General features: G+C 47.4%; 1 long non-coding RNA gene across 1 annotated transcript in view; it reads left to right on the forward strand.

Annotated features, from left to right (window-relative positions):
- The window catches only part of LOC138504511 (uncharacterized), an 806,190-nt gene that overhangs the window by 425,635 nt on the left and 356,848 nt on the right, over window positions 1-23,707 (forward strand). The window contains exon 2 of the long non-coding RNA XR_011279850.1: window positions 19,705-19,942. This is a non-coding gene — a long non-coding RNA (uncharacterized lncRNA). The remainder of the gene's footprint in view (window positions 1-19,704; window positions 19,943-23,707) is intronic.

The raw sequence follows: 23,707 nt of genomic DNA on the forward strand, positions 1-23,707 counted from the left end.
CCATGCTAATACCAGAAACAACAAAAAGAGACTGCGGGCTATTTAAATGACACAAAGGTTCTGTCCATAATACACTTATAAAGTCTAAACTAAGGAACCAGTGTGTCTCTTTTTTTAAAAACTTTTCTCTCTAGACCTCTGACGGCAGGAGAGCCAGCGGTTGGCGGATGTCATGAATTAGTATGAGCAATTGGGCCAGAGTTAGGAACCCCGGGATTGGAGGTAGAAGCGCGACCAACTCCTCTGACAAGATGAGGGTGTGCAGCATTCTAGGCATACTAGATTTAGTTGATGGGTCCAAATGGAGCCGTGGTCATCTCATTAGGTGCTACGGCAGGTAGCGTGCAGTGGACCCTGCACAAAAAGGGTTGGTTCCAACTCTGGCGCTGATATCTACATCAACCTTGTCGTGGGATGGACGGAAGCGGAAGATGGAATCTTTGAAAGACCTGTGCTTGTGCCTGAGACGCCAAGCACCCAGAGAAGCGGCAGAGGAGGTGTTCTCCCAGCACCCTTCCCTGCAGACCCAACAGTGGGTGGGTCTATCTTGACTTGGTTACGCCGTACCAGGTCACATTATCTTTCCACGTGTTTCAAGAGCGTGTGGTGTTTATGGGTTGTGTGTAAGTTGGGAGGTGGACAGGAGCCTTAAAGTAGGGCCCGATGTTCTGCCAGGAGCAATGGGTTCAGGTCTGCGATAGAGGAACCTTAACGTCCCAGGAGGTGAGAGTAACAGGGAGATTCAGGAGGGCAGCATTGTTCCAGCCCCGCCCTCCTGCACGGGGCCCCTTTAACTCAATAAAGGGCTTATTCTTATTACCTTGCCTCCTCTATAACAGCGCCCTAGGCGATAACAGGTGTTTACTGTTACCTAAGTCAATTATACTTATTTTATAGACCAAGTTTGGATGAAAGGCTGGGTGCATCCTAAATCCACTTCATTTTTAATAGGGTCATTAGGGGTGTGCCGGTTGGGTAAAAATGCCAGCCAAAATGATGGCTATTCCGGCTCTGGCATTTTTACCGGACCGGCATACTCGGTGAGTTTGCTGGTAGAGGCAGTGAACTACCGGCAGGCCTGACTTGCTGGCAGTTCAGGCCCTAACTGGCAAATAATTGCAGCAATCACACCGGGATATCAGGCACCGGTATGCTAATGCAGGTTTGGCGGTAACCTGCCCGAATGACCCCCATCTATTTTGCCCATCAGTAAAGTGTGTTCAAGTTCATTGGTCAATATCACCCAATAGGACTCGGTTAAACTAAATTCTGGGACCAGGCTGCTGTAATGCTCTTCTACCTGCAGTGTGCAGCTTATAACTTTTTTAGCCGACATTATTTCGAGTTACACCCGACTGAATCACACCTTAAATTGAATCCTTTCACTCGAATTCGTGGAGAACAAAATTAGCAAACTTAGCTCCTATGTTGTCACTCAGCCTGTCCAATGTGGAGTTTCACAACTCGTAACAAAACAAGTTTTTTTACATTTTTTTCAACACCTGACTTTTTGTTCAACTTTCTCATATCAAAAAGACTTCCTGCGACGTCTAGGTGGGTGCGTCCGGAGTCAACGCGGCTGACATCACAACCCAGAGCGCGGGCCTTGTTATCTGCCGCGCGCGCCTCATATGCGCTGCACTTTGATGTGCACGGATAGCGGTCAGAAGCGAAGTCCCTCGGCTCCGCGCCTGCTCGCCGGGCCTCTGTAGACGACGCGGAAAGCGCACATTTCAAAAATGTTCAAAGGACGCTTTTTCTGTTCTCCCTCCAGAGCTGCAGGCTACGCGAAGACACGTGTGGGCAGAGTTCACGTCTGCTGTCTCCTTTCAGCCTGCACTGGCTGCCAGCAACAGAAGCGCCACTCTAAAATGCATAAGGCAAAGAAAAAACCGCGGAGAACTTTTATAGACGCCAGAGGCAAGGTACTGTGGTAGAAAAATCAAATTGTCCCTTCTTTGGCTTGAAGTAAAAATTCATCCCCAGTCGTTATTGCACAACATTCTGAGAAGTACAGACCAACTGCCATTGCAGTGAAAGAAACCATGCCAAGGAGTGACCATTCCAAGGGAAAGAGGACTGCCAGCGCTGCTGGTGGGCAGTAGACTGCAAGGTAGGGTGACCAGATTAAGGCAGGCCATAGACATAGACGTAGGACTAAAGTACTACCTCAGAAGTGAAGTGCTTCCTTTGGATATTTGTGGCAGCGGCAGGCACAGGTTCAAAACCCAGCAGGCCTGGGTTCGTCTTCTCCATTCAATAACCTGAGCAACTTTAATATACAAACACCTTTTAAGACATTGCTTTCAAGTGGGATGAACCTGTCATGGTGTGCCATGTAAGAATTGTGAAGTTATTTGGAAGAGTCTAGGAATTACGCTTGGGAAGCCAGGTTTTTTGCTGGAAAGATCTGACTGCCAAGACCTGACCATTGTGAGCCTACGAGTCTATGGGCATACCCTGATGACAGTTTCTCTTTGTTTGGCACACCATGGGTCATGCATAGCTCTCAACCATTTGTGTTGCAAAGGCGGGTGAAAACACCCGATTTGATTATTGGCGGGTGAGAGGCCCATTGAAACGAATGGGCGGGCAGGAGGCTTGGCGGGACAGTCAGCTGTTTACAAGGCGGGTGACACCCGCCAAAAGCGTGTGAGTTGAGAGCTATGGGGTCATGCCACTCTGGAGCCAGCGGCTTCGTGCTGCCGCCACTTGTTTGCTGTATATGCCGTATTCGCTGCAGGGCTGGAGATATCAAGGGCTGCCATCTGTTTCCAAAGAAACCCTGAGGCAGAACTGCAAAAATGCTAAGCCAGTCAGAAAACAGGCATAGCCAAGCACTCTGGCTCAATGGGAGGTGCAGCCCGTGGTAATGGCTCTACCACCGTTAAGTGTCGGAAGTCTATCCTGGATCTTGCACGAGTCTGCGCTTCTAAAAACAGAAAAGCTCTCTTTACTATAATTCTCTGCAGAGGAGTTGCTAGGGGGTGCTATAGCCCCAGGTCTTTTGGTTTTAGCCCTGATTAGAAGCTTAGAGGCTACAACGAAAAGGCTAGTTGGCCCCGACATTAACGTAGCCCCAGATCTTTTCCAGACCTAGCAACACCCCTGAGTCTCTGTGCTTCTAGAAGTCAGGGTGGGCTTTGGGAAGTGAGTGTGTGCATGGGTGTAATTTTAGGGAGGGGGCAGGGGTGTTTGTCCCCCCCAACTTTCATGGCCCACCATTTTGTCCCCATTTATTTGGCTGGGGCACCTTTTCTTCAGATGTCATGTCCCCCCCAACATTTTCAGAAAAGTTACTCCACTGAGTGTGTGTGTACCTCGCAGTAGTCCCTTGAGTTCACCCACGCTCAAATAGTCTCCTTAGTTTTGCAGATAAATATATTGTTAAGTAGGCTGGCATCCCTGCCCAAACACAAGGTTGACAGGGAGTGAATGTTGAAACAAACTGGTTGCTATTTACATAGTGAGGACCCCGACCCACCACTACGGTGCCTATTGAGTGTGTTTCCAACCCTGCATGTTGACAACCTCTCTGAGCTTCTCTTTTTAAATGACATGCTCTCAGGGACCAGACCCAAGAGATCGATGCATAAAGTGTCAATGGTGCTGGGGGCCCTCTGTCGCGCAGCACTCTGAGGAATAAACTCTATGATTCCGGGAAAACAGCAGGTCACCAGAAACAGTGCCATCAGTGTGAGCCTTAGTATGAGCGCCTTCCAGCAGACCCCTGAGCAGTACTCATACTTTGAGCTTCATCCAGCAATCAGTGCCCTCGTTGTGGCCACCACTGCCTACAGTCAGAGCTTCCCATTGAACTGCCTTCAGTGTGAGCTCAGTCCAGGATAGTCCTCCATTTAAAGTTCCCATAGCAGTGCCGTTAGTGTGAACATTCTGGCGCTTGCACCACAGGGACGTCAATTCTCCGAAATGCCAGGGGTAGCGCAAGTGACATCACACAACCCTTGACCTCTGATGACATCCCAGGAAGTGAAGTCATTTGACCCAACCCAAAAGTGATACCGCGGGAAGCGATTTCACCCCTTGACAATAAACAAGTGGCATCACATAACATTGTTCCTAAGTACAGTCACTCCAGCGGTGCACTCAGGGTAAGTTTGGTGGAGCAGAGCACAATTCCACAAGAAGGGATTTTAGTGTGGGTATCCTATTGGAGTAGTGGAGTGGACACAGTATGGGATCACTCCAGCTGTGCTGTCAGCATGAAGAGTGCCTGGAAATGCCCCTAGTGTGAACTTGCTCAGCAGCCCCCCCACTGTGTAGGCTTCCTCAAGAAGTGTGTTCGCTCCGTTCCTTAAGCGTGTGCTCGCTCCGTTCCTTAAGGAGTGTGCTCGCTCCGTTCCTTAAGAAGTGTGCTCGCTCCGTTCCTTAAGCGTGTGCTCGCTCCGTTCCCTAAGCGTGTGCTCGCTCCGTTCCTTAAGCGTGTGCTCGCTCCGTTCCTTAAGGAGTGTGCTCAGTCCGTTCTTCCTCCAACAGCAAGAGCTTCGACCAGAAGTGCCCTGAGGGCAATCTCCCCGCTGGACGTCCCTGAGTGTGCACTTACGCCTACTGTAAACCTCTTCTCTAAGTGCATTGAGTAGGAAGTTCCTCAAGTAGGGCTTTCTGTGTGGGCTTTCCTGGCCAGTGCGTGTCCTCCAATGTTCCGTGAGTGGCGCTACTTCTCTAGAAACATCCTCGGTGCGAGCATCCTACTCGAGTGTCCTTGGGGCGAGCTTGCACAGGAACAGCCTTTAGAAGAAGCGTTCCCTCCAGGAATCCCATTCATATAAGGTGCCATCAGCAATGCGCTCTGGGTGAACTCTCAGAAGAACTGCGCCCCGTGTAGGCTTAATCCAGCCGTGCAAGTTTACCCTTAGTGCAAGTTTTCTAATCAAGTGGCCTGAGTGTAAATGTGCTCGCTGTGTGATGTTCTTACAGTAGTGCTGTTAGTCTGAGCTTTCTGCAGCCGCGCCATAGGGCAAGCTTCATTCACCAGTGCATTGGATGAAGGATTACCCCTGAACTGTCCTTAGTACCAGTTTACTCCAGCAGCGCCCTCAGCCTGAATCTACCCTTGCAGTGAGCTTCCGTTAGCATTGTCCTGTTTGTGAGTCCCCTCCAGCAGTGCAGTTAGTGGAAGCTTATTTATTTATTTATTTATTTACCTATTTATTTATTTATGAGTGCCCTCATATTAAGATCACTACCAGAGTTGCCTCGTTGTCAACTCCGTCCAGCAGAGGCCCACGGTATGACCTACTTCCAACATTGCCTTTAGCGTTACCTTCCTACAGCAGGGGTCAAGTTCTAAAAAAATAAATGTGGGGGACTCATTTACATACCGGTTTAATGTGACGTCACCAGAAATTAACATATCACAGTGCCCTCTGAAAAAAAGTGTGGGGCCTCTGTCCAACCGTGTGTACCTTCGACTTGAGCCCTGCGTACAGCATTGCCCTTGGTGAGAGCGCTATCAAGCAGTTTGCTTCGGCTAAACTTGCTCTGGCAGTGTAAGCTTTTCCGAGTTGTGCATTCAGTATGTTCTTCCTACTGAGGTATCGTCAGAGTGAGCTCTCTTTGGCAGAATCCTCAGTGTGAAGTTCCTCCAACAGCGGCCTTTGGTTAGTGTGAGCATCCACAAGCAGTGCGCTTGGTGCCTGCCTCATTTAACCCAGTCCTCCTGCAGCCTTTCCCCCATTGGCTGCTTACTGCCTAATGGATAGACCTCACGCTAAAGTTCCTTAAGCATCGCCCTTAAGGTAGTTTTCTGCAACACAGCATCCTACGGGTGGCTCCTTCATCAGGACCCGAGGTGGGAGCTTCCATGAACAGTGGAAGGGAGGATAGCTCAGGCCAACATGCTCGCCTTGAAAGCAAGACCACATGGAGCAACACAGGTTCAATCCCCGGGTCCGCGCTTAGAAACCTCTGGGTATCGCTTTATAAATAACCTTTCATATCATATCATAACAGTGGCTTAAGTGTATGCCTTCTAAGTGTAGCAAAGTTCAAAGGAATGGTGGAGGCGAGGAGATAAACATAGTCGGTATAAAGAAATGTCTCAAAGAGTGGATTGCTGTGTCTTGGAGCCCTCATTGGAAATCTCAGTCTATAGTATACCCTTGGTGGCCACTGATTAGGGGCTGCCCACCTCATCTGTTTCTTAAGTCTCAAGAAACGCTCAATACACAAACACATCCTTGGCTGGATGCTGGTCTCATAATCACATATTACCCTTCGAGCAAGTTGACTCCTTGACATTCACTCCTTATTGAACACACTACATCTCCCTTTCGCGCCTTAAACCTACTGCGCCGCTCGTGGTTCCCCTGATCCGTATTCCATTCTCTAGGCCCCCGCCTCAGAGTATTCTCGCCGCGCCAATTACTGTTGAGATCTCCAGCTCTCTTCTGCCTCTTGCCAATTCTTTCGTTGCTGTCAATTGACAATGACTGCGCTTCAGGCTCTCGACTGCTTTGTTCAGAGATATATAAGCAGACCCTTAAGCGCGCTCCGCGGCGGATTCTTCTGCGTCTCAGAAGAGCCTTCGGAGAAAGCGGTGCATACCTAGCCTGTGAGCACTCGCCTGATTGCCTGCCATTCTCTCGCAGTCCACATACAAGCTCCACTTTATGTGTCCGGGTGCTTCGCATCTATTCAGGTAGCAGACATTGTCACTCTACTATGGGGTTAAAGCTTAGGTTTTAATCAGCTCTCTCTGATTTTCTTTTTTTTTGTAAGCTTCCATAACCACACTTAACTGTATTAACCTAATTATTATTGGTTATTTATAACGCACTTAATACCCAGAGGTTTCTAAGCGCGGACGCGGGGTTCGAACCTGTGTTGTTCCACATTGTCTTGCTTCCAAGTTGAGCACATTGCTCCTGAGATATTGTCTCGGGAGGATAGCTCAGGGGCAACATGCTCAGCTTGGAAGCAAGCCGACACGGAGCAACCCAGGTTCGATCCCCGGGGTCCGCGCTTAGAAACCTCCGGATATTAAGGACGTTATAAATAATCTATCATATCATAATGTGTTTAGAGTGAGATCTTTGGGAACCTTTCCTTACCTGGTGATGGAACTAAAGTCACATGTCTGGCATATGTAATGGGATTCATGAGTAGCAAGACTGGCTCCATCTTGGGTAATGAAGCAACTTACACGTTCATAGAGTCTCGTGAGAAAGTATGCCTGCGTGGTACAGTAACTCTCACCCGTCGGTACCTTTTTCTTAGCACCCGGGACACAATCCTGGGGTGATACAGGGTTTTGAAGATATCCTCGAGTGACTTTAGGGCTACATAGACACCAAAACGTTCATACGTGTAGCTCTCAGGAAACACACTCTCACATGCCCAGTATCCAGAGAACTAGAACGCTTCTTCTAAAAACAAGCTTTGGCGATGCCAACAGTTTGGGCTTTGGTGTAGGCATGGGGAAAGCACTTGCCGGGCACAGCCGTAGTAGTATTAACTGGCCATTGATGGAAGCAGGTGCTAAATGGTGCAGGAACCTGGGCATCTAATATTGGTGCCTGGCAAATTCCTAATATTTATACACAAGCCAAAGCTGTTGGCTTTGCCAATGCTTGCTTTTAACAGGACTTCAGTGAAGAACATGCAGTGTGCTTATAATTCGAGGGGCTGACAGCAGACCAGGTTAAGCCATTTTTATTACCACGCTCCAATTAAGTCATTGGGCCTCACTACAAGTATTGCAGTGTGGGAAAAAAGTGTTGGTAATTCCGTTACCGCACTTTTCCCGCAACACCAAACTACATGTTTGTCAGTGGGGTGGCCTGATTAGCCTCCAGCCAAGAGCTGGAGGTATGTCAGGCACTCCACTGACAAAAAAACAGCAGGTATTACTGGCACCGGTATGACCGGTGACAGTAATACTGGCAATCCCCCCATGGAGTCCTATGGGGGGATTAACGTAACGTTGCCAGCACCTGTAATCTGCCGGTAATTCTGGCCAATCAGGCGCGGGTAACGCTAAGTCAGTTTGGTGGTGTCCCGCCAGATTTACTGATGGAAAACAACCTAACTAATAATGAGGCCCATTTAACTCTCAGCCAACTGCTTTGAAAAAACACTGCCAGGAATTTTGAGTGCAAAGTTTGATGGTAAGGCTTGAATAAAGCATGCTGAAAGAGTTCCCATGAGGAGGCGTTTCAGGCAGGGAGGGGCAGGAGCTGGATGGAAATGGCCATAGGGATTTGCATGGCCATGGGCGGTCAGTAGGTGGGCAAATAACCAAATAACACCTTCAGGCTGTGTGACCCTCCTCATATGCCACTCCTCCCTTTCTATCCTCCTATGCAATAGTTTAAGGCATATAGGCCCAAACCTCTGAACCCAAAGTAATGACGTTGCTCTTATTGAAGGGAGGGGCAGTGGAGATCATCTGATGAAAACATGCCATGCACTCAAAGATGAAAGAACATACTATTTAGGCAGGGCCATAGCGAAAAGGCCATGGAATGAGGTTCATCTATAGTATTTATGAGCTAATTAATGGAGTCGAGGTTCTTGGGAAATGTTTAGAATGGCCGAGAAGGAAAATACTTGATTGGTTTATGGAACAATGGAAAGGGAGCTGAATTATGACCTGTGAAGGCCAACATTAGATACAAAATGTGCAACGATAGTTGAAGGGATTGTTTGTGTGTGTGTGTTTTTGTGCAGGCTTAAGTGTAGAGAAAAGGTAGATTCTTTGAACTATTTTTTTTCAGATATGTGCATATCTACCAAATGGGAATAGGGGAAAGAATGCCATATTTGCATGAATGTTAATGTGCTGTGTTGGATTCTATGCTTTAAGATGTTAAAGTAAATGGAAGCAAACAATGATGAAATTAAATTGCACTGTTGAAGGTTTTCTGTAAACCATATACTATTATATAGGAAAGGTTGGACGGAAACGTTCTGATCTGATTCTGAGCACTTTAATTATACCCATTACTTTTGTGCATATCACAGAAGTTTCACATCTTCAACCAATTAATGGCGACATTATCCAAGGAAATGTCAGCAAACGCTTCCAAGGGATATGTCGTATCCCCTGGCAACAACACTATTAATTCACAAATGAATTGGCCTGCATGTGTTTCGCATAACTTGAGGTTAACGTTCTTGCAAAAGTCACAGGCTTCTTCAGGGCCTTTTACGTTTCTCTTTAATGTGAGTTGTAAAAAGAGTGAGGACTTTTTTTCTCCTTTGCTGCCTGAGATGAAGCCTTTTTTCGTGCACTTAGATAGAACAGGTTACAAACAAACTTAGTGTGGCAGAGCAAATAACTAGAATGTGGTTTGCTGTTGCCGCAAGCGTCTTATTTGTAACCCCCTGCTTGAGTAAGGACATATAACAATGGTTTACAAATGGCATGTTGAATATTTCTGTTGCATATAAAGAAATAGAACAATGACAATTACAATTACAGTTACAATTACAATTACAACATGTATGTGGACTTAAAAGAATGACACCTGTCTCTGAGGTCCTGAGATGTGACTCAACCTCTGGAACACAAGGCATAACTCGAGGAAAAGTCCCAGGCATGCATACCACAGGGATAGACCATTTTATACTATACTCCAACTATTTCAGTTCCATGTATTTCAAATCCATCATTCAATGTATTCAGTCTCGGGAGGATAGCTCTGGGGCAAAGTGCTCACCTTGGAAACAAGATGACACAAAACAACACAGGTTTGATCCCTGTGTCCACGCTTAGAAACCTCTGGGTATTAAGCGCGTTATAATCAACCTATCATATCATATCATTCCTTTTCCTAATTCCAACTACTACAGTGTTTGGTCTCAACTTGGCGTCACTGACAGGCTCGTATTTCTCAGTTCATTCATGAATGTGGATTTTCAGCAAAGGCTAAAATAGTCACATTCCTCTTTCAGAAAGGGTGCATTTTGTCACATAAGCAGGGGGCTTGTCAACAAAAGCAAGGCATCAGCATTTCAATGACACTGGCTCTTTCAGACAGGACATCATACCTTGAAAAGGGAGGTGGGATCCACGGTGAACAAGAGCGAGTAATACATTAAACCTGTACCTCGTCTGGGCAGGTGTGTTACCATACATGACCACATGCTTCCCACACTACTTTGTAGGCAAGAGTACCTGAATGCTAAGGGCAACTGGATTTTTAAAAGATTTGTCAGTAGGCACAAAGGCTATAACCCAAAAACGAGCTCTACCTCCACCAACTAGGACTCTCTTTAGCCAGGCGAGGTTATTCACCCGAGTGATGTGACCGTCTTAAGTGGGTGCACACCATGAACTGCCACAGTGTTGGGTACTGTGACTCAAGACCCAGAACATTGTTGCGGCTGACCATTGCCAGAAGCACAGTGCCACTATTCAAATTCTATTGTTGCAGCTTGTCCCAATGTGATCCGAGCATAGAGTTTGGTCCTTCTGTAATTAGGCTCAGGCAGAGGGCACATTTAGTGGTGCTGGACTCCATTTGATGTAGTGTTAAGATTGCCACTGAGGCACGCAGAGGCCAGTATCAAAGTCCCGGCAAGCCGGACCAGTCTCTAGAGGGAGAACCAGGGGGAGGAATTGACTCGATGGCCTGACACAATTCTGTGAAAGACACAGCGCGCATAATCCAAAGTGTGGTATTTTCCGTGAGGCCTATGCCAATGCTGAAGTCAATGGGAGTGTGACACTGGGCCAGAGAGTTGTATCTGCCTGTGGTCCCAGAGATCCTGATTGTGGATCTGATAAACATCACAGAAGCAGAGATGTGTGAGTTGAGGTGGAACCAAAGCAGACTCCAACACGTGAACTGCAGAGCCCATTGCTTGGGAGGAAGTGCACTGTGGGGAAGTAGAGGAGCAAAAAAGATCACGCGGACCTGGACGTGTGTGAGGAACAGGTGGCAGAAAGACAGAGCCATCCAACAAAGAGGAAAGAAGAAGGCAGTGAAACCCTCAGCCCAAGAGGGCTGTCAGGAGAATTAATGGCATGATAGAGAAAGGTTTATGACAAGGAAGACGCAAAGCCCTCTAACTCTGGTAAATCCCAGGCCAAGTCATGATTGGTTCCTAGTCATTCCATCAAATCCTTACCACTCACAGACCATTTCATCTAATGCATTTTTTTGTATTTACTTTTTTAATGGGGGGCCCCCCAAACTCCCCTTTTTTACCCTTTAAAGATCATTCATATTACAATAAACCCTTTACCTTCAAAAATGATGCATTCAATGCTTTTTTTAGATGCTATTTTTTAGATGGAAAGGCATTCGATGGTATTGCATTCGATGCAATGACCAGATACCGTCACGATTTAATGTGGGAAAAGGGAGAAGAATGCACACTGTAATATGCCTACCTGGGAAAGTCTGGGGCAAGTCATACGTCATTCTGTGAAGAGAGAGTCTTATGTTTATCCTGTTTCTGGCTATGCAGGGCTACATGCAAGTCTCCTAGGGGGGAACTTTAGAATTAAAGACAGAGACACCAGTGTGGGTTGTGCTTATTGCACTGGACTTATCCAGCCTTCCTTTTCTCCCTGGTGACTGCCGGATGAAGGTACTTACCTCAGCGATCACGGAGTCTTGGGACTATTGCAACCCGGTCTACCTGGGACAGCCAAAACAACAGGTGCAGCATCTGCAAGTACTGCAAAACACTGCAGCAGGGCTTGCCCATAATGCTCCCAGGCTGACCTCGTCTGTGGGGCTGCTACGTCAACTTCACTGGTTGCCGGTGAAGTCCCGAGTGGAGTTTAAAACCCTCTGGGTGACGCATCGGGCTCTTCATGGCACAGGTGCCATTTCTCTGAACAATAGACTGGAGCTCTGTTATCCCGCTAGGTCTCTCCGTTCATCCTCCCATGTGCTTCTGAAAGTGCTTCGTTACCATCCTGCCCGACTTGGGGTCCACTCCTTTTCAGTACTGGCTCCCACTTTGTGGAATGGGCTTCCTCTCTTCCTTAGGGGAATTGAGGAGTATCTGCCTTTTTCGCAAGACTCTTAAAACCCATTTGTTTCAACATAGTTCCTCTGCCTATTTGATCTTTTCCCACTCACGAATCACTGCTTTTTGTCAGCGCCTAGATACCTACGGGTCATAGTTACACTTTATAAGTTTCAAAAACAAAAGAAATGTGGCTGAATAGAATGTTGCTGTGACAGAGAAAACATTCGCACTGTAAAGAACAGAAGTCCCCTGCGGAGGAATAGGGTGGGCAGTGGAGAAAGAATTCAAAAAAGAAAAGCATTGAGGAAGAGGAGGAGGAAAGCAGCAATGAGTAGGGGCTCTCTGGGGGTACACAACTTCAGGGTGCCCTGAGGGCCTAAAGGCAATTTTTCAACTAGTCTGAATGTGTGGGGCAACACAGCGTCTGTATTGTGGACCTGGGCTGCTTGCCCAGAGCATCCCGGGCACCCATGTGGCCATGATGACTGTTGGCTCACCTGGGTGCCTGATGGGTCCAGTGTTTAAGGCCGGCATGGAGTGTGTAGGGCAGGTGAGGCACAGAGAAGAGCTGCTCAGTTGGGCTGCGGGTGGGAGGCAGACTGGACCGGTTGTGCCCCAGTCGTCCCACCTCGTGGGAAGGTGAGACAACCATGAAGAGAAGTCTTTCGGGACCACATATGCCAGGCAGTCTGGGAGGTGAAGGATCAGTGAAGCTGTCTTGGGTTGCTGCGTCTTGCCGCCCGGGTGAAGAGTAGAGAGGCCAGGAAGTCCGGCACCCCGGGTGAAGAGTAGAGAGGCCAGGAAGTCCGGCACCCCGGGTGAAGAGTAGAGAGGCCAGGAAGTCCGGCACCCCGGGTGAAGAGTAGAGAGGCCAGGAAGTCCGGCACCCCGGGTGAAGAGTATAGAGGCCATGAAGTCCGGCACCACGGGTGTAGAGTAGAGAGGCCAGGAAGTCCGGCACCCCGGGTGAAGAGTGTAGAGGCAGGAAGTCCGGCACCCCAGGTGAAGAGTAGAGAGGGCAGGAAGTCCGGCACCGAGGGTGAAGAGTATAGAGACCAGAAAGTCCGGCACCCCGGGTGAAGAGTATAGAGGCCAGGAGGTTTGGCACTCCGGGTGAAGAGTATAGAGGCCAGGAAGTCCGGCACCCCAGGTGAAGAGTAGAGAGGGCAGGAAGTCCGGCACCCTGGGTTAAGAGTATAGAGGCCAGGAAGCCCGGTACCCCGGGTGAAGAGTAGAGAGGCCAGGAAGCCCGGTACCCCGGGTGAAGAGTAGAGAGGCCAGGAAGTCCGGCACCCCGGGTGAAGAGTAGAGAGGCCAGGAAGTCCGGCACCCCGGGTGAAGAGTATAGAGGCCAGGAAGTTCGGCACTCCGGGTGAAGAGTAGAGAGGCCAGGAAGTCCCCGGCTGCTACGTCGGGCAGCCCGGGTGAAAAGGACATAGAGGCGTGGAAGTCCCAGGCTGCCCAACAGGCCGTAGCGTTGCAGCAGTGATTGCAGGTCGACCCCAGGGCATGGGGCTATCCAGAAATGGCTGCGGTAGTGGCAGTGAGTGCGGCAGAACCCGCCTAGTCATGGGGAGGCATAAGGACTGTTTTGTGTGTGCAGGGGGTGCGTGGTGAGACCAGGTGTCCCCATGTGATATACCGGGCCTCCCCAGAAGAACAAAATAGGCAACAGCCCCATTTACATTATTTACGTCAGGTGCAGACTGCAGAATGACCACAGACACCACCAAAGGTACTGAAAAGAAGTGCCTGACTGCAGCAGTCACCATTATGTAATATAATATGCTCTATATGATATGATTGATGTTGTTTATGTATATTTACATATATATTTAAGTCTGCATCTATATTTATAGTTATAGGTGTGTAACCCCTGGCCCATATGGGTCCTGTCAACTAGGGGGGTTATACATGTATATATAAAAGTAGAAATAACAATAGGACACAGGAGCTATATTAAAAGCATGTATTAAATGTGTATGTTTAGGTGCTTTAACAGGGACTTTCACTTACCTGGCTGTACCACGTTACTCACCATGGGGGACACATGTAGCACTAAACAGTGGGACAATGGACAGACCTCCCCTGACTATGGACATGGATTGGACTCACCTGGAGAGAGGGAAAAACACATTAAGAGTGAAGATGAAAGAAGGGGAAGTAAAAGAAAAGGCAGAAAGAAGATTCCCTGTGAAAACCAATAGAAAGAGCCGAAGCAGTCCCTGGGGGTTGTGGCCTCGAGCTGACCCCCAGTGCGGTGCAAATAAGCTGAGCCCAGCTGCATCTGCCAGCTGCACCACATTTGGAAGAGAAGCCCCAAGCCGCACGCACGCTGCCGCCTGGGTGTAGAAAAAGGCCGCGTGTGAAGGGTGGTCCCTGAGCAAAAGTGTAGCTTGAGAGGCAATAACCCGCCCTGCGGACAACCAGGATGGGTGATAAGGAAAGAAAGTCCTGGCCGCATGCGCAATGCGGCCTGGTGGCTATGGGCCACCCGGGGGCCAGTCCAGGCGGCTCAGAGGTGAGAGAAGCCCTGGGCTGAGTGCGCGGTGCCTCCCGGCACAGCCGGGAGGCCTGCGTGCTACTTGCTCGCCCAGGCCCATACAGGGGGGGCAGGGAGAGACTTATTTAGAGCCCGGCCACATCTAATCTGGTGCGGCTGGCACTCAGCGCGGGCAACGCAGTGACTGGAGAAGGCTCTGCCCAGGTGGGCAGGACCTGGGTGGAGCCAGGACTTCTTCCATGCCAGTACCACCAGAGAGGATAGTAATGAAATAAAGAGAAGGGCTTCCGAAGCCCTGAAAGCAGCTTCCCTGCCATCTGTAAGTGGCGGGGCACCACCATAGGAAGTGAAGGGCACATCAAGCCCCATCAGTTTTAAAACCACCACCACGGAGGAAAGCAGAATGAAGGGCTTTCAAAGCCCTGGAGGCAAAACCACCACCATGGGGGAAATCCTGGGTTCAACAGCCCTATAAGGACTCGGGGCTTCCAAAGCCCTACGTGGACACAGGGCTCCCGAAGCCCAGGAAGTGCTGACAAGTGTCCCATGACAGCCACATGCGGCAGAGCGGGGGATTGGAGGTAAACCGTGGAGGCACCCCAGCATGGGTGCTGCAACAAAAAGGTACTGTGCACTATAGAGCTGTTAGGTGACTGATGGGATTTAAATGTAAGTCATTGCAGACTGCAGCTGTCAGAGTTATACAAAAGGGGAAATGCACAACACGTCTGCAAGGTGTTAATGGAAAGGTTGGCATGGGGTGTGAAGCTCAGGGTAAGTGTAGGCAGGAACTTGGCTAAGGTTCATGTGATGGCAGGCTGTTTCACAGGGTATCTTCTACCTTGGCTATAATACAGCAAGTGCAATGGGAAAATGAAAGGGACCCTGTCTCCTGAATTAACATCCTTTATTTGCGGGTTGCTCAGCGCCCCACCAGAGCAGCTGGTCTGGGATGGTGAGGTGGTGTCAGTGTGGCCCGTTCCTAGCCCGGAGTATTCTTAATACTGTGCTCATCCGGGTCAGGGGAAAGAAATCAGGGGCTCCAGACATGCATAGGGTATGTTAGTATCTGAGTAGAGAGTAAATAAGGGAATGTATATAGAGTTAAGTAGATAAGGGGATGGGAGGTTTAGAGGATAGTTTGGACCCTGGTGTGAGGCAGGGAAGGAAGGTGGCGGCCTGCCGTTGGCTGCCTAAGGGGCGTGTCCATCCACTGAGGCCACGCTCTGGCATCTCTCTACAGTAGGTGGTGCCAGGTGTAGGTCAGGGGTCTGTTCCATCGGTTCCTCCCTATGGGCCCCATCTGCCCATTCTAAGCACGGCTGGGCTGGCTGAGCAGATCCTTTTTGAAAAAATGATTGTGTTTAAAAAAAATGATTTGATAGTTTATTTAATTTTTATTGAGTCATAAAATAACCATTACAAAACAACAATTAACCACACATATAAAACATATTAAAACATCGTTGTACATATAACATGATTATTCCAAAATGATAATAAAAAATATATACAAAATAATACACAGGTATGATAACATTTCATATAGAACAACTTAGTTTCACCCCATTAAAGAAACAAAGATTCACGGGATCATATAGGTCACTTTATGGGTTACCACCTCACATTTCCTCATATCGTCAAATGCAGATCTATCAATTTCCAGATTCGAAACAGCGCTGTGTGCGCATGCTCCGATTCGGAATTAAAGCTAAATCACCAAAAATCATTAGTTTGTATGGCCTCATAGCTATCAAACTGTCCCAATATTCTCATATATGTGGAACCCATCATTGGGCCCAGTGTCAGACCATGCCTGCTGGATTTGATGTCCATCTGGGACTTACATATTCAGCACATTCTCTGTTCCTGGGGTACCTTGCAGAAAGCCCCTTGCAATGCTAATACAGCAATTGGTTAGTCGGAAGTCTCAACACAAAATTGCTCACTGCCGAGCTAGGGCACTTCAAATGGTAATGCTGTAAAATACCAAAGGCTAATATTAGTTACATATTTGTAATTATGTAATGTTTGGAGGTGGGTGTAGTTGTTTGGCCAATCCCATTGCTTGATCTTATTTTGAAATATAACCTTCAGTGTATCAGATGTTGTGCCTCGTTTGAAATCCGGAAAGCAAGCATTGGTGGAAAAAGACTCCTCATTTAACTCTAGAAATGTACACCCACCGGCACCCGACCATTGGCCTCTGTGTCGTAAATCAAGGCCAAGAATTGCAGCAACGGGCATTTGGGCATAGATTTAGATTTAATATAGAGTGCACCTCTTTGTATAAGACCCTGACTCTTTGAAGACACCAGTCCTAGTTCAAGGCGAAGATGAGCCATAGGCGGAAATGGGGCTAAGTTCAGAAGTTTCCTCCAGAACATCCCCACTACTACATTTAACCATAACATATCTCTCATAGCCAGGGCTTCAAGCCCAGAAAGTATAGCTGCAGGAAAGCTCTGTTTGTAAAGCTTGAGTATCCCTTCCACTGAGTATCCAGCAGTCTGCCTGGAGAATTTGTTTATTGCAAAAGTCAACTGTCGAGCCATTCTATTCTTACGATCTGCAATTGCTCTATAGACCCCATCAGCCGTCAGCTCCAACTGTTTACAAAGTCTATCATATGGGAATCAATGGGTAGGTTAACCCGGTTGACCTTACCTCCTGACACAACCATTTATTTAAAATGAAATTGCTGTTAACAGGACATGGGCTATGCCCTGAGTTCTTACCTTTCTTCAATGGGACACAGACAACCAGGTGAATTTGATAGGGATCACAAAGAGGGCCCCTCTTTATTTATAAAAACATTTAACCCATTTAAAAAATACATTCCCATCATCTGCCTCAAATGTACCCTCTAATGCACCCTTGATGTGAGTTCTGGCAAAAGGGCATTTGCCCTGTCAGCCCACCCTTCCCTGCATTGGTTATAGGGAGACACAATGGGTGAGACTGATGGATGAGACAGACCGCTGTCCAATACCTGGTACCACCCACTGATGCATGAGGCCAGAGGATGGCCTTTGTGGGTGCCCCCCCCCCCCCAGGCCTCCTCAGGTTGATGTCACTTCCATCACCTGCCTTACACCAGGGATCAGATCCCTCTACCCTTTTCACTGAATCCTAAAATTTGACTTAGCAATTACAATTTTACATTTCCCACTTCAAATGGTCAATAAATAGCTTTCGCCCCCACAATACAATCCCTCTAAATAACATTCCCATTCTATATACTAAACATTATCATATCTATAAAGATACCTTTATAATAAACATAAATATCAAAATGACAACAGAATACACAACGTATAATACATTGGCCCTCATTAGGCTTTTGCCGGTAACCCAGTAGGGCCACCGGCGGCTTACCGGCAAACTCCTATTACCATTACCGGCGCCTGATATCCCAGTGTTACCGGGATATTACAGGCACCTGCAACAGGACTCCATTGGTTGGGAACCCCTGAATCATCAGCACCGCTGTTAACTGTGCTGGTGATTCAGTGAATTCTCTGCCGGTAGGGGCCTGCACTACTGGTGGATCAGGCCTGCCGGTGGTTCACTACCCATACCAGAAGACTCAGGGTAACCCGGTCCGGGAAAAATGCCAGATCCGTTATCACTGGCAACTTTAGCAGCATTTTCTTTCTGGACCGGCATGCTCGTAATGAGGCCCATTATGTAACAATAAAGGGGTATGCTACAGTAAGCCACCCCATTACAGTAACTTGGGTCTGTCTTGTGGTGTAACTTCCCCCGGATGACCTGGGGCATGGGGGAATCTTCCTCTGATATCAAATTGGGTCTGCCTCTCATGTTTTTGTTGTGGGTGGCGCGTCCACCATGTTGGGCCATGTGTACTCAACAAGCGTGGCCCACGAAATTACCAGCCTTTAGGGGGGCCCCCATTCCTGGGTGGGAGCCCACTATCACCCCCAATGGACCCGCAGCATAGTTCTTTCCTTTGGCACGCCCTGGGGGACTGATCAACATAACTGACACAGCCCAGTTTTTGTACTCATGTGTTTGCCATTGGGGGAGCAACATTGTGGCCACTTGTCCAGTTTCTGGGTGGCCAAGTAGCAGGGGGGGGGCACCCACGTTACTAATGCAGGTTGGCTTTGGAACATAATGATCCGGAAGTAAACTGAGGCACAAGGTAAGAGTTTACTACTTTATTCTGGGTCCCAGAGCAGGCAAGCTGCCACCGGGCACTCAAGAAGCAACCAACTGGCCAGTGTGGAATGGTGATCCATAAACATGGAACAACATTCCACACGCGCCATAATACAAGATACAACATATCTCCTCCCCTTACTCTACAAACATCACAAAGTACAATCACATGGGTACAGGCAATAAAACATTAGAACAGAAAACGGCAAAGAAACGGCTGCCTAATCAAACCGAATACAGCAAATAAATGCACATTTTTCAATGAAGGGTTTAAGTGCCCTAATTTCGGCAAGAATGGCTTCAATGGCTGGGTCTGGGATCCCTGTTGGAGGTGGTGAGTCGCTTTTGGGTCTTTTCAGAGTAGATGAGGAGGTGGTAGCATCTTTGACAGAGGCGCCATTTTTTTGGTTGGCTTTGCTGGTTGCCATGTTTAAGCAAATGTTAACAAGTATAATCTGTTCTGGCGTATAACTCCTTTTAACAGTTCTTTATGATGATTTGTAGTATATAATTATTACTTCCATATTATTGTTCAGGCTTTACTCAGACCAAGTGAGACCAATAATGGAAAAACCCTGAATAATAAGGCATATACTACTGGAGATTCCCATAGATATGTTGTTTAGGACTGTAATCCATAAAGAGAGGTTTGATCCTGTATAGCTGTAGGGTTACCGCGGTTGGTTGATTGTAACCCATTCTGACTGTACTGTGTTGGAATGTTGGAGCGACAAAGAATGGTTGTAGTGCAAAATTTAAGAGGAGAGAAGAGTTTTTGCTGGAGGGAGACTGAGTGACGTGTTATGTATTATATCTTAATACATGGTATGCCTTAAATTGTGGCCTGCTGGCCCTTTCACTTTTTTTTTTTTTCCCCCAGTATCCTTAGTGAGGTTTAAGATAAGCGCTGACTTTATAATTATTCCAGCCCTTCTTTTTTTTTTCTTTTATATTAACACATTCAAAGTATATATATATATTTTTGTAAACGTATCCTTAAATATATGTTCATATAATAATCAGTCGCTTTAAGTTTGCTTTCTTACTGTTTTTTTTTTATCCAGTCTCCCAGCGGGTGGCGTGTTCGTGAGAGGAAGCTGCGTGTCTGGACCCAGTCCGGGGAGTCAGCTGATACAGCGTGCCGCTCCTCTCCTCACGAGGGGCGGTACGCATTCTGTTATACGTCCGCTTTGGAAGCTGGAGAGAGGAGCTGCAGCGTGTGAGGCGTTTCTGCACTTCGGAGCCGCGGAGAAATCACTGAGTTGATGCAGGATGTCGGCGGCGCTCAACAGGAAGATTAAGGTAAGTTAAAAAAATGTATTATTTAACCCAAATGCTTTTTATATAATATGTGGGGTGGAGCCGATCTTCTAGGCCGCCATCTTGCCTCGGCGCCAAGCCACGCCCCCACAACCACTTTTTAAGCTCTCAGCTAAACTCGAAATGAGAACCTTACTCCTATTGGCTTTTCCCATAATGCCAGTAGAAATTGCCATGCCACTGTAAGAAATTATGCCTACACTAGCTTCACAAATGTAGGCAAGTATGGCTACAAAAGAACTCTCATTATGTTGGCTTTGCCCATAATTCCAGTACAAATGCCATGCCAGTGTAAGAAAGCATGGCTATACTAGCTGCATCAATGGAGGCATGTTTATGCCAGATAGACACACTCCTCATGTTGTCTTTGCACATAATGCCAGAATAACATGCCAATGCCACGTAAGAACAATAGTAATCTTGGCTTTGATCATAATTGCAGTAAAATGTACCATGCCACTGTAAGGAAACAGCCACACTAGCCACCCCAGTGCAGCCCCCACATGAGAACACTCATAAAGTTGGCTTTTTCCAAAACCCATAGTGCCAGTAAAACCTACCATGCCACAATCAGAAAACATCCATACTGGCACCACCAATGCAGACACGCATTTCACGTAAGAAGATTAATCCTCTTGGCCTTGCTCAAAATGCCAGTTAAACATGCAATGCCACTGAAAGGAAGCATCCATGCTGCTGCACCAATGTAATCACCACGCAACCCCCCAAATGTAAAAATGCTACTCAAGTTTGATATTCCCATAATGCCAGTAAAACATGCCATGCGTCTGTAAGAAAATGTCCATGCTGACTGTCCCAATGTAGTCCCTCCCCCTTACACACTCCATCACATAAAGACACTTATCAAGTTGGTTTTGCCTGTAATACTAGTAGACTATGGCCATGCCACAGTAAGAAAACATTTATAATTTATTATATTGGGCATTTATAAGGTGCTTATACAACAAGATAGTGTTTAAAAGTACCACAATGCAAAAGGGAAAGGGAACAAGTAATCAGTAAATAGACAAATAATAAATAATAAACAGTGGTTCTACTAGGCATTGTGACATTCGCAGTATGCAAGTGCAGGGAAAGAGAAGGCTGAGGGGGGGGCAAAGGGTAAGTGCTGGAGGGTCGCCCAGGGGGGAAGTGCCAAAGGTGCTAGTTGCAGAGGCAAAAGGCAAATGCATGGGTGGAGATGTCACAAGTGAAGGGGGAGGTCAACCACCCATCAGGTAAGTGCAGGGCTGAAACAACACCCAGGCATGTGTAGGCCCATGGCCAATGCCGGGGGAGACGGATGCAGGTGGTGATTGGGCAGATGGCCAGGAGCCTATTGAACTCTTGAGGGACCAGGCCACCAATCTCAGCGACTATGGGGTTCATTAGTACAGGAGGGAGAGAGGTAGGAAGGAGGAAAAAAAAGCCTTGAGTTGTTTACGTAACTTGGGGAGATCTGATTGAAGATTGAGAGAGAGAAGTAGACTGTTGCAGAAGAGGGAGCCAGCTGAGGAGAAAGATCAGCCCCCAGCTCTCTGCTTGTAGAACCGTTTGACCAGCAACATTTTGGAGCAAGAGGATCAAAGTCATCTTGAAAGAGAGTATTTAGTAAGAGAGAGCTAGAGAAATTGAGCTTCTGGGGAAAGGTGAGCAACGGGAGATTACCTCTGAGGAGGTGAAGTGGAACATGGACCTTCTTAGCAAGGTCCAGGATGTGAGGAGTGAAGGAGAGAGGAGTTTCCTTGATGGTTCTGGATGAACAGGGAGATGCCTGTTTGGATGAGACCTTCATAGAGTGGACTACTCTAGTGACCTCATCTGTTGTGACAGGAGAGGAGGATAGAATGGGTGGGGGTGCGAGAGAGGCCAAGGGAGGCAGGAGGACAGGAAGAAAACAAGCAAACAAGTTGATTGTTCCAATGTAGTCCCTGCCACTCACTTTCACTCGTAAGAACACTCATCAAGTTAGCTTTGCCCATAATGCCAGTAAAACATGCCCTGCTACTGTAAGGAAGCATCCATTCTAGCTGCTCTAATGTAATCCACCACCACCTCCCACATGTTAAAATGTACTCATCAAGTTTCCCTAGCCCACAATGCCAGTAAAACATGCCATGCAACTGTAAGGAAATGTCCAAGCTCGATGTCCCAATGTAAATGTCAGCCACAATCCCCCATTTAAGAACACTAATGTTGTCTTTCCCCCTAATGCCATTAAAACATGTCATGCCACTGTAAGGAAATGTCCATGCTGGCTGGCTCAATGCAGTCACCCCTCTCAAACACTCATCAAGTTGGCTTTGTCTATATTGCCAGTAAAATATGGCATGCCACTGTAAGAAAATGCCATTACTGACTGCTATATTGGCCATCCTTCCATTTCCAAAGCCTCTCCCCCCAGCTGCTTGCTCACGCATTGGTACCCATTCACAAATGCAATCATAAGCAAATTCACCTTCTCTCTTATTCACATGCCCACCAATACAGAACATGCACACTGCATTCTCATTCACGGGTGCACTTGCACCAATACACAACCCCCTGCATGCACACATACACACCATCACATGCACACACACACACATACAAACATTTGTTTTATCTTACATGCTCCAGGTCTGTACTCAATGCTACCACAGAGGTTCTCTTCATCTGCTGCGCACCATGCAGACAGAAACCATGAAGCAGGCTCTACCTGGGTCCTGACATATTAGGTGGAGCCGCAGCAGCAGAAACCACTGCCACAGACCCTGTACATATGTTGGGATTGCCCCATAAACATATCTGGCCCTACAATTCCCAAGCATGTTTGCCCAATGGGCCATTCAAGGCTGGGGAAACATGCCACCATACCATAGCAGTTCTATGTCTAAAAAGAGCCTGTTGAAGGCCACACACTAAAACATTGCTGCCCTTACCTTCTCCACCACCAGCACTGCCCTCCCCACACACACTTATCTGTTCCCTGTGGCTGCATTGTCACTCATCTGGGATGCTGGTAGGAAGGGCCTGTCAGCTCCTGCATGCGCTTATATGCACAATGGGGCATGGCTCCGCGGTGAGTAGTGTTTCAATAGATAATGGGAAAATGACCTGATACCTTGATTAGCCATTTGGACATGCACACTGGGGAGCTGAAAACTGCAAAGGGAAACTATGTCTTCTGACTCAGTGATGGTTCCAATGTAATGGGTGGCAGGCCTATGTAATGGGTGGCAGGTGAGTGCCACATCACACATTATGTGTAAGCCCCCACTGATAACTCCCAGTCCGCCCTGTTGCCAGATCTCCCATAACTAGCTATGACCCTGAATACTGTTGTTCAATCTGCAATTGATGGATTCAAAGTTCAAAGTATAGCCTCCCAATGTATCTGTGGTTTAGATAAAATCATCAAATCTATTACTAGTATTCTTTTCAGTTGTGGAGAATCAATTAGGTCAAACATTATTTATTTCCTTATATTTATCTGCACAAACCTATCACATTTCTCCAATGTGGTGAATGATCGGCTCTGAAGACAATTGTGGGTCAACAACTGCCTTCAGCTGGGACCTGTTGGATATATTTGGCAGTTTAATGTATTTCTTTGTGGTATTTGGTGGTATTTTATAAATATATTGTGGTAACTCGCTGGGATATTTTTATAGTGGTGAGACTTATTTCAGAATTTTGCCTAATTATTGTATTTACCAGGGTCCCTAAGAACCAACAAAATACTGGACTTGATACACTCTGGATGGA

This window comes from Ambystoma mexicanum, chromosome 11 (assembly GCF_040938575.1).
Source record: "Ambystoma mexicanum isolate Mex_15411 chromosome 11, UKY_AmexF1_1, whole genome shotgun sequence".
Classification (NCBI taxonomy): domain Eukaryota; kingdom Metazoa; phylum Chordata; class Amphibia; order Caudata; family Ambystomatidae; genus Ambystoma; species Ambystoma mexicanum.